Below are 9891 nucleotides of genomic sequence, written 5' to 3'. Positions count from 1 at the left end.
GGAGGATGAGAGACCTGAAATAAACTCAATTCAATAAACATAGTCTCAATTTAAAGGAGTAAATCCTAAGAACGAGCGAACCAGATATTGTGCATTCAGAAATTATGACAAGAACGGATGAATTGATCACATATTTATTGACAATGATGATAAACAACACAGTAGAAGAAACCAAACAGTTAAGAAGAGGTTATTAATGGAATGGGTTAATGGATGTCTGCATGGGTTTTCCATTCTGACATTAATAAGGAAGGCTGAAATTAATTAAATGAGATGGAGCAGGAAGAAACTGGTTGGAATTAAGCAAATAAATCGGGATGATTATCTTACTTAAATCTTTCATAAGAATGTGTTCAATAACTCTAAATTTGGATAAGAATTCGAATTTAATTATTTAGTTAAAATTTGATGTACTGGTTTGGGACATCACAAATGTCAGAGCGCTATCAGATCCAACTTGGACGCTGGATCTCCGGAGTTTGGGGTCGAAGCGGGTGGTTAGTTCCCTATTCGGCTCATTTCCAGGGAGTTGGATCCCTGGAGCGTCAGAAGAGGTAGGTCTATGCAGCTACTCTGGGCTTCTGGGTCCGTTCAGCGGAGTTCCAGAGCGGCGTGATGATGATCCAGATTGTCTCAAAAATAGATAGTTCCAGATTTTACGTGTAAAGACGCAGTGGAAAAAGTTGGAGCTACGGTTCTAGTTAATTACTGATCTACTGTCCTTCAAACTTACAGGCCGAACAAGGACAGCACTGACGAGATGCAGCCAAGATGCCCATGGTGACTCTGGATGAACTGCAGAGATCCACAGCTCAGGTGGGCGGATCTGTCCACAGGACAAACAAATCTGACCTTTTATGAAAGAGTGGCAAGAAGAAAGTCATTGTTACAAGAAAACCATAAGAAGTCCTGTTTCCAGTTTGCCAGAAGCCATGTGGGGAACACAACAAACATGTGGAAGAAGGTGCTCTGGTCAGAGGAGACCAAAGTGGAACTTTTTGGCCTATTTGCAAAACGTTTATGTGTGGGGGAAACCTAACACTGCACATCACACTGAACACACCATCCCCACTGTCAAACATGGTGGTGGTATCATTATGCTCTGGGGGTGATTCTCTTCAGCAGGGACAGGGAAGTTGGTCAGGGTTGATGGGAAGATGGATGGGGCCAAATACAGAGCAATCTTGTAAGAAAACCTGCATGAGTCTGCAAAAGACTTGCGACTGGAGCGAAGGTTCACCATCCAACAGGACAACAACCCTAAACATAAAGCCAGGGCTACAATGCAACTATTTAAAACAAAACATTTTAATGTGTTAAAATGGCCCAGTCAAAGTCCAGACCTAAATGCCATCAAAGATCTGTGGCAAGATCTGAAAACCTCCGTTCACAAACGCTCTCCATCTACTCTGACTGAGCTTGAGCCGTTTTGCAAAGAAGAATGGGCAAATATCTCAGTCTGTAGATGTGCAAAGCTGATAGACACATACACTAAAAGACTTGCAGCTGTAATTGCAGCAAAAGGTGGTTCCACAAAGTATTGACTCGGAGGGGCTGAACACTTTTGCACACTGCACTTTTGTGGGGAAAAAAACAAAATCATGTGTAATATTCATTGCTTTTCACAAATGTGTGACACTTTGGTATGTGTTGGTCTCTCACATAAGATACAATACAATATAATTGTTTGTGGCGTCCAATGTGTCAAAATGTGGAAAAGTTAAAAGGGTATGAATACTTTTGCAAGCCACTGTATTTAAGAGGAATCTTTGGAAGAAGCTGATGAACCAAAACCAAAACAAAAGCATCACTTAGAGAAGCATCAGAGTTATTACAGAGCATCTGGTAAAGTAAGAGCAGATGTACATACCTCTGAGGACTCCCGATCGGTCCAGGCTTCATCCCTGTTGGTTCAGGCGCTTGCAGTGTCAGCCTGAACTGAATCAATATGGAGAACAGCCATTGCCATGGTGACACGAGGTGCAGATTTCCTGCAAACCCATGCCACAAAATATGGATTTTTAATACAAATACATATGCAGTATTTTTATGGGGAGTTATTGTTTTCAACATAGTTCCACTACACACACGCACCATACATTTGATTAGATAGAAAAGGATTTCCATCATCATTCTGGAGATGATGTGAGCTTTGTGACATGGTGCATCATCCTGCTGGAAGTGTCCATCAGAAGATGCTACACTGTGCTCAGAAAGGGATGGACATGGTCAGCAGCAGTACTCAGGTAGGTTGTACTGGTTAAACCATGTCAGTGGGAGAAGAAAACCTCCCCCCACCATTCCACCAGCAGCCTGAAACGTTGATCCAAAGCACGAAGGATCCATGTTTTCATGATGTTTCCACCAAATATTGATCCTACCATCTGAATGTGGATCTGACACAGAGACTCATCAGACCAGCAATATTATTCTATCTTCTGTTGTTCAGTTTTTATGACTGTGGGTGGCACCCAGTGTGGTCTTCTGCTGCTGAAGACCATCTACTTCAAGGTTGATGTGTTGTGTGTTCAGGAAGATCTGCTCTCTTCAGCCAAATTCCGACTTTTAACACACCCTGCGTTAACTTGTGTTGTTAAAAAAATTCAGGTGCTAATTTACCAGATTTATCTTGGCATTATTGTTTTAATAAGATAAGATAATTCTTTATTAGTCCCGCCATATACACACAGACACACACACACACACACACACATAAACATATTTATATAAATGCCTAATGATAATAAATAATACTGCAGATATCTCCAATACTTTTCTAACAAATTTGTTTCCCTTGAAATGAAGTTTAAACATTTTATGCCTCTTAAAAAAGTTTAAGTGGTCATTTTAAGCTTTCAGGCCCGACCTGCATATTAGGTATCTGTAGATTCTTCAATTCTTCTCTCAGGATCGTGAAGACCAACATAAACATTATTCTTCTTATTAAAAATGATGTTAATATTGCCAGTTAATGTGTTGAGTTTTACAACAATAAATTACATTCATATTGTTAATACTGAACATTTTGGACATCTGTAGAATTATTGGGCATTTTTAGTCGGTATAAATAAAGTTTTCTTAAACGAAAGCATCATTTTATTAAATACAAACACCATCTAAATATTTATTGTTTGATTTACCCCAAAATAACTTGATGAGACAAATGATTGAACTATCTACATATGGAAGAACATGCTTGTCTTTTTTTCTGGAAAGATGAAAATGACATGTAATATGTATTTCAGCTGCTTCAAACAAAGAATATCATATTTCACAGGATTTTATTTATATTTTTGTGTAAATTGATTTTGTGCAGAATTGTATGTTCAAATGCAAACACAATTAAAGCTGCATGCAACAATGAAGGCTCATGCACCTACGCCGCCACTCGGCCTATTGGCATTTGAGTGCAACAACCACATCAACACAACCAATATTGGTAATTGCACTTTTAAAATTTGGTTTGCAGCAGATATATGCAACATTACCAAGAACATTTACATTGAAAATAAAAAAAAAAAAATATTAAAAATATTTTTTTAAAATATACAAGAAATAGTCTTTTGTTGAGTTTTTATTTTTCTCTCAGTTCAAGCGCATTTAAATGTCAAAGTCAAATTGTCCAAGGTCAGAGTGATTCGGATCCGTTTCAGCTCAAAATTAGGGAATCCAAAGTCTAAAGGATTGTTGGAGTACACTCTTTCTATCGTGTGACGCAGTTGGTGCCACTTAAGGTAATGGCACAATCCAACCACAACAGATGGTTCTGTCTGCTGCTCTAGGAGACATGTAGATCCTGGTTTTCTTGATCCAAGTCAGGTGGCTCGCCATCAACTGGAATCAGCTGAGAGCCTTAAGAGTCGTCCGCATTGATCTTTAGCTCTGACTTAAAAACCTGACCTGTATTAAAAAACAGCTTTGAAATCTTCAACCAGATTTTTTTTCTTGGCCAAATTCACATCTTTCTCTAACTATTGTTGCACAACATAAGTCTAACATCAATCTCAATACAGCTGAATGAAATTACTAGATGTTACAATCACTTTAGCAGACCACTTAACCATTTCAAATCAGGTTTCTGCCGAACTGTTTTATCTGAACAGGCTATACCTAACAGGTTTTACCTTTCAGAACTCATCTGGTTTGGCGCCGATCTAAAGCGACAGCGTCAACACTTTGCAAAATATCTCAGGAACCACATAACAGAACTTAATAGGGGAAATTGCTTTCACAAGCACACTCTTTGGGTGATCTATAGTGAGCTATGAACAATTATAGCCTTTCGAGAAGGTTTTCAATCCAGCTGTTAAGTGTATTATTTTCAGGAACTTCACATGTGAATTCCACCGCGCTACATTCATGATTCTTTACATTTTGTGATTAAAAATGTGTCAATCATGATAGCAGACCTCCATATTGAATCTAGATGTAAACACTGATGACTTTCTGTCAGTCTCTTGACCAATCAGATGCTCAGATTTTGACAGTGACATCCAACTGGAGCAACTAAAGATCAGCGTAAGTTGACAGTTATCTTTCAGTATCAAAAACAAAGCACTAAAGCAATAAAGTCAAAAAGTAATACAAAGTAAACAAAGTAACAATAATCTCCCTTGGCCAACACACATAAAAATAAACATTTACTAAAATCATATGAATGTGAAAATGTACACAAGCTTTACGCAAACGTCCTTTGGCCGCATTTCCTGCGTTTTGGATTATGATAGAAATTATTTGTTTAAGTTTAATTTTCGTGGGTCATAATTTCACAGGACATAATTTTGTGGTGTTCTCTGAGACATAGGTTAGTGATTTTTGAGATTGGTGAATTATATTGATAAAGACCTACAGTACTTGGAGAAGGGAAAGTTCTTCTCATTACTATGGCGAGTAGAAAGAGGTGGTTCTCTGTTGGTGAAGCAATGGATTTAAGTCTTGAATGGTGGTGGTGATGAACTGGAACTAAATCTAACCAGTGACTCAGAGTCAGGAGCACAGTCATTCCTGACAGATGAGGAGGTGGCTTACCAAGACGGACTTGACCCTATGCTTCTTCTCCCAAAGAAGATGAGGAAGAGCCATCCATTTTTGTTGTGCTGCAGCTGTTGGAGGTCCTGGGAGGAAGAGGACCCCCTCAGCAACTAGAAAGGGATGGGCGAGGTTCAGAGGTGAATGCAGGTCCAGGTCTCCTCTTAGGCCACAGTCTGCAACCTAAGACACATCCTGGAAAACAGCAGAGCATCCAGTCACAGTTCCTGAGTCAGAGGTTCCACCCAAAAAGAATCTCTGGACATCAACTGAGCTCCACCAATATATATACACAACTGGACCTATTCAAACAGTTTTTCACAGATGATGTGAAAACACTGTGTCAGAAAACCAATAAACAAGCTGCAAAAATTATTGCACAAGGCAAACTTATTCATGGGCAGACAACACCACCCAGGAGTTTCGGAAGTTTTCAGGTCTAAACTTTTATTTTGCCCTGGTGAAGATGTGCACAGTCCAGAATTACTGGAAAACTCGTTCCATTTTCAGCCTGACCTCCCCAGCCATGGTCATGCCACGTAGCAGGTACCTGGTAATCTCCTGGAATGTCAACATGAGTGATCCTGACCAAGATGTGGAGAATGACAGGAAGAAGGGGACACCAGAGTATGACCACCTGTTTCGCCTGAAGCCTCTTATGGTCTCCATCCATGATGCCTGTAAGGCCCATTACCACCCCCACCAGAACCTGGTGATTGACGAGGGGATGGTGGCGACCAAAGCTCACACTGGCATGACTCAGTACATGAAGGCAAAACCTACTACATTGGGTTTAAAGCTTTTTGTGCTGGCAGATAGCAGCTACGGCTACATAGTTGATTTTACTGTGTACACAGGCAAGACCCCGTTTCATCAGTCAATAACTTAAAACCCTTAGTCAACACAAATGAGGAACAAACATGAACGTATCCCCATATTTCAGATATCAGCAGCAATAATGACGTATCAACAGCCAACAATATCTCACCGAGTAACACACGCCGCTTCACCGAGTGGTGGAAGGGACTGGTCTCTGGCTGCACCTTCGACAGCTTAAAAACGCTTTGCGATTGGAAATTAAATTTCTCTGTCAGCCAACACTCCAGTTCCAGCTGAATTGGACCAAAGAAGGATAAAACTATAAACCCTACTGGTTAAGCTTGCTTAAAATTGATCTACTTTGTTTTGTCATTAAACACACCTTGAAATTTTGCTCCTCATGCATGCTCTTTGCTACAGCAGCAGAAGCAAAAAAAGAAGCCATTAGAGCATTGAAAGACTCCCTTGTTAGGCGGAAGTAAACCCGTAGCTAACTGTGGCCATCCTAATATCGTGCAAGCAGTGGCACTGAGGCGTTTACTTGGCAGTACCTCCTGGTGCTTGGACGCTGCTGCGGAGTAGAGATGAGACGAGAAAGAAATGTTTTAATAAAATGTTTCACTAACAGGTTTGCTGCAACCCTGTGTTTTAGTATCTTCTTTACCGCATTGCATTAGCTACATTATTATGTATAATCAGTGTTCTGATGTCAGATGTGCACTGTATAATAGTAAACGAATAAAACAGATGTGTATCATGAAAAGCACATTAATTTACTGTAAAGATCCATGCATATTTAAAAGCTGTTTTACCAATGTTTTTATTGTACTTTATTAATGGTAAGCCAGTAATGAAGCAGGGCTGTCAATAGGCACGCATGTAGGCAGGTCATACACATTTTAAAAGGGAAAAAAAAAAGGTTAAAGAGGCATACGTACCAAATCATGTTCAGCCATTCGGAGGACTATCCTGTGCCCCCTACCATAGACAGAAAAATAACAAGTAGGAAATTCATCCTTGTTAATCAGCATTTTCTTTTATTTTTGACGGGCAGAAGAATTGGGGTCAAATGCGGTAATGTCACTACCGGTAAGTGCACTACGTTCAGTGTTCCATTTGGGACAGCACTTAACCACGATTGCGCACTCCATAGAAAAAAGTGTGCAGTGCTCTTCGCTCTTCATAAAAGTCTTCAGCAAAATGTATTTTCTGTTCCGAAGTCATTGATCCTTCAGAGAACTCTTCCAAACTGTCTGTTGGAAGATGTTTGACAAGAAACGTGGTATTTGAGAAAGGGCTGTTTCCACATCCATCTTATACTGCTGCAGATTTGCTTGCATTACAGATTTTTTAAAAAGCCTCAACAGTGAAGGCTTCTCTGGTCTGCATTTTATTCTTTCTTCATTAAAACGAATTAAGACACACTCTATATCTCTGTTTACATTGTTTGTCTTTCTCTTTCTAGTCTGTATACATATCTGGCTATCATGAAGGGTAAACAATTCAGCCAGCGTCTTTCTTACTTTGAAACAATCAGTAAAGAGAATCTGATGAAACCCCAGATGACCAAGCTTTTCACAAGCACTTAGCCGCACCATGTACATATGAAGCATAGCCTGTATATAAAAAGATGGATGTAGCCTCCGTGACGTCACCCATAGGTTTCTGAAGAGCTGAATTGAAGCTCAGTGGGCGGTTACTACCATCGCCACCTTGGCAGGGGCACACATGTCGTCTCGCCCAGAAAATACAAATATGGGCAAAGACGTAGAGCTGAGAGAGGGCCTGTGAGTGTCATGGTGAACGATTGACATTGAGCGATCTGAGCTTTCTGTTGCTACAAGTTAACCGAGCTAACCCAGAGATAACAGGAGCTAACCAGCTAATGGAGGTAAGCAGGCTAAAGCTAAGTCACGTTGTTAACCGGCTAAAAACCGCGGCTCTTCTACGTTCTTCTAACTTGGAAGCGGGAGATTGGGTACCTGTCAATTAAAAGGACATGCCCCTAAATTATGCTGAACTTTGAGATTAAATTACTGGCGAGTTAGAAAGAAATTCACTCCCCCCGCAGTTGTCCCGAAGTTAAACCGAAAACTGACTTTTGAACCAGGCTGTAATCATAATTATTTCTGCCATGAAGTTGGTCTTTTTAACATGGGAGTCTATAGGGATTTGCTCTGTTTTGAAACCAGCCCCTAGCGGATGAAGGGAGAACTGCAATTTTTTTAGGCTTCACTTTTAACCGCCGGAGGATCCGTCCATCTTTCTTATATGCTCTATGGTCTTCACACATGCATTGCGGTTGCTATATAATACATTTATCCAGTCAATAAATGATGACTCAAACCCAAATTTATTTAAAGTTGCAAATAAAAAAAGCATCAAGCCGTTAAATGCAAGATGGTTTCACTTAATAAATGACACCATGGAAAACAGGCAATTATCTTGGAGGAGGACAGCTGCGCTATTTTATAACCTATTATTTTGAAAGTACACATCCCTACTATAAAGAAATAAAGAGCAGCATGTGAGACACGGTCAAACTGCCTGCTTTTTATTTGCAGGTTTACTGTTCACTTTGAAGCAGTTTATAAAGCGTTTTAAGTAGATGTGGCAGACAGAGTCATCGGTGGGTCCCTGCACTCAAATTACAGTGTTCATGTTAATTTGATTATTAATTATTTATACTTAATACAGCTAATGTTCAAAGTGTTTTGAAAGATGAAGAAAAGTCGATTTATTGTTAATCGTTCAGAAATTTAATGTTATCCAGCATGATGTAGCGCCAAACTTCTACTAGCAGAGTTCGCTGCACTCTTCAGCAAAAAGGGAACTCTCACGGTGTTAAGTGAACACATAAGCGCGAAGCAGTTGTGTGTGGCGAACTGGCATTAAAACATGTTTTTGTTGCTCTTTGCAGATAAAAATAAAAGAGTTTAAAAAAAAATTAAATGTGTAGTGGAGGACATCCCTTTGTACCACGCTACATAGGCCTTCACCAACTATGGGTCACGATTACGCAATCCTCATGTGAACTGCGACCAGACATTCCATTCTTAAGCTGTGCTAGTGAAATCGTTTTTCAGGCAGAAAGCTAGGTGCACCCGCTCTGAGGCGCTTCTACAACGCTTACGCATTAAGTGGATTCCTGGAGTAAGGAGCTAAAAACAATGCTTTAATTTGTCACATGACGTACAGGAGTCCATCTGGAAACACCTTTTGGTAGGCTTTTTATAAGGAGAAAGCTCTGCAATGTTTTTGTTATAAATATCTGAGGCTAAATGGAATCATTGGCAACTCAGTGTTGCTTTTTGAACCTAATCAAAATTAAACGAACTCCCGCTACGTCCGTGAGCCATCTTGAATGTTTTGAAGAATATGTGGTGATGCAAGGCAAGAGTCTCTTCAGATCAACCAATCAGAGAGTGGCCGTTTTGTTTCAGACCGATGTGAATCACCGTGAAGGGGAAGGTGTCCAGACTGAGTCGCTCTGTACTGAATATATATAGAGCGCTCCAGTCTGGTGTGCCAGGCTATAAAAAAATTGCTGCAAAAACATTTTTTTACTTTATAGCATCAAAGATTTCCTGCTTAAGACCACCTTGAAAGACTAGTCTGGCTCATTGGAAGCAAAATATCCAGAAATATACATATATTTTGTTATTTTATTATGAGTAAAATATATACATTATATTATATGGTATATTATTATACGCATATTTGAGTGTTGGATTTGTCTGTGTCCATCTTACTTTTATGACGCCGCTGATGTGCTGGTGTTAGAAATTTTTGAGGTTTTTTGAAGTTCTAGGATGACTAATGTTGTTTTCTAAAGTGGATGATGGTCGTTTCTTTGATGATTCTTGTACTGGCATTTCAGAGACCTCCTCTGGTTCTGGAAGCCATTCTATATCACTGTTATGTTCCACCTCAGTGCAACATTCTGATTCTAAATCTCCACTTTGTCATAAACAATTCTCTGATTGTTAGAAAAATTCTACGTTCTGCAAAAGGTCGCCTTTGCCTTCTGTGAGCGCTTGAGCG

The sequence above is a fragment of the Telmatherina bonti genome, assembly GCF_933228915.1.
Source record: "Telmatherina bonti genome assembly, chromosome: 20".
In the NCBI taxonomy this organism is placed as follows: Eukaryota; Metazoa; Chordata; class Actinopteri; order Atheriniformes; family Telmatherinidae; genus Telmatherina; species Telmatherina bonti.
This window is presented reverse-complemented; position numbering follows the sequence as displayed.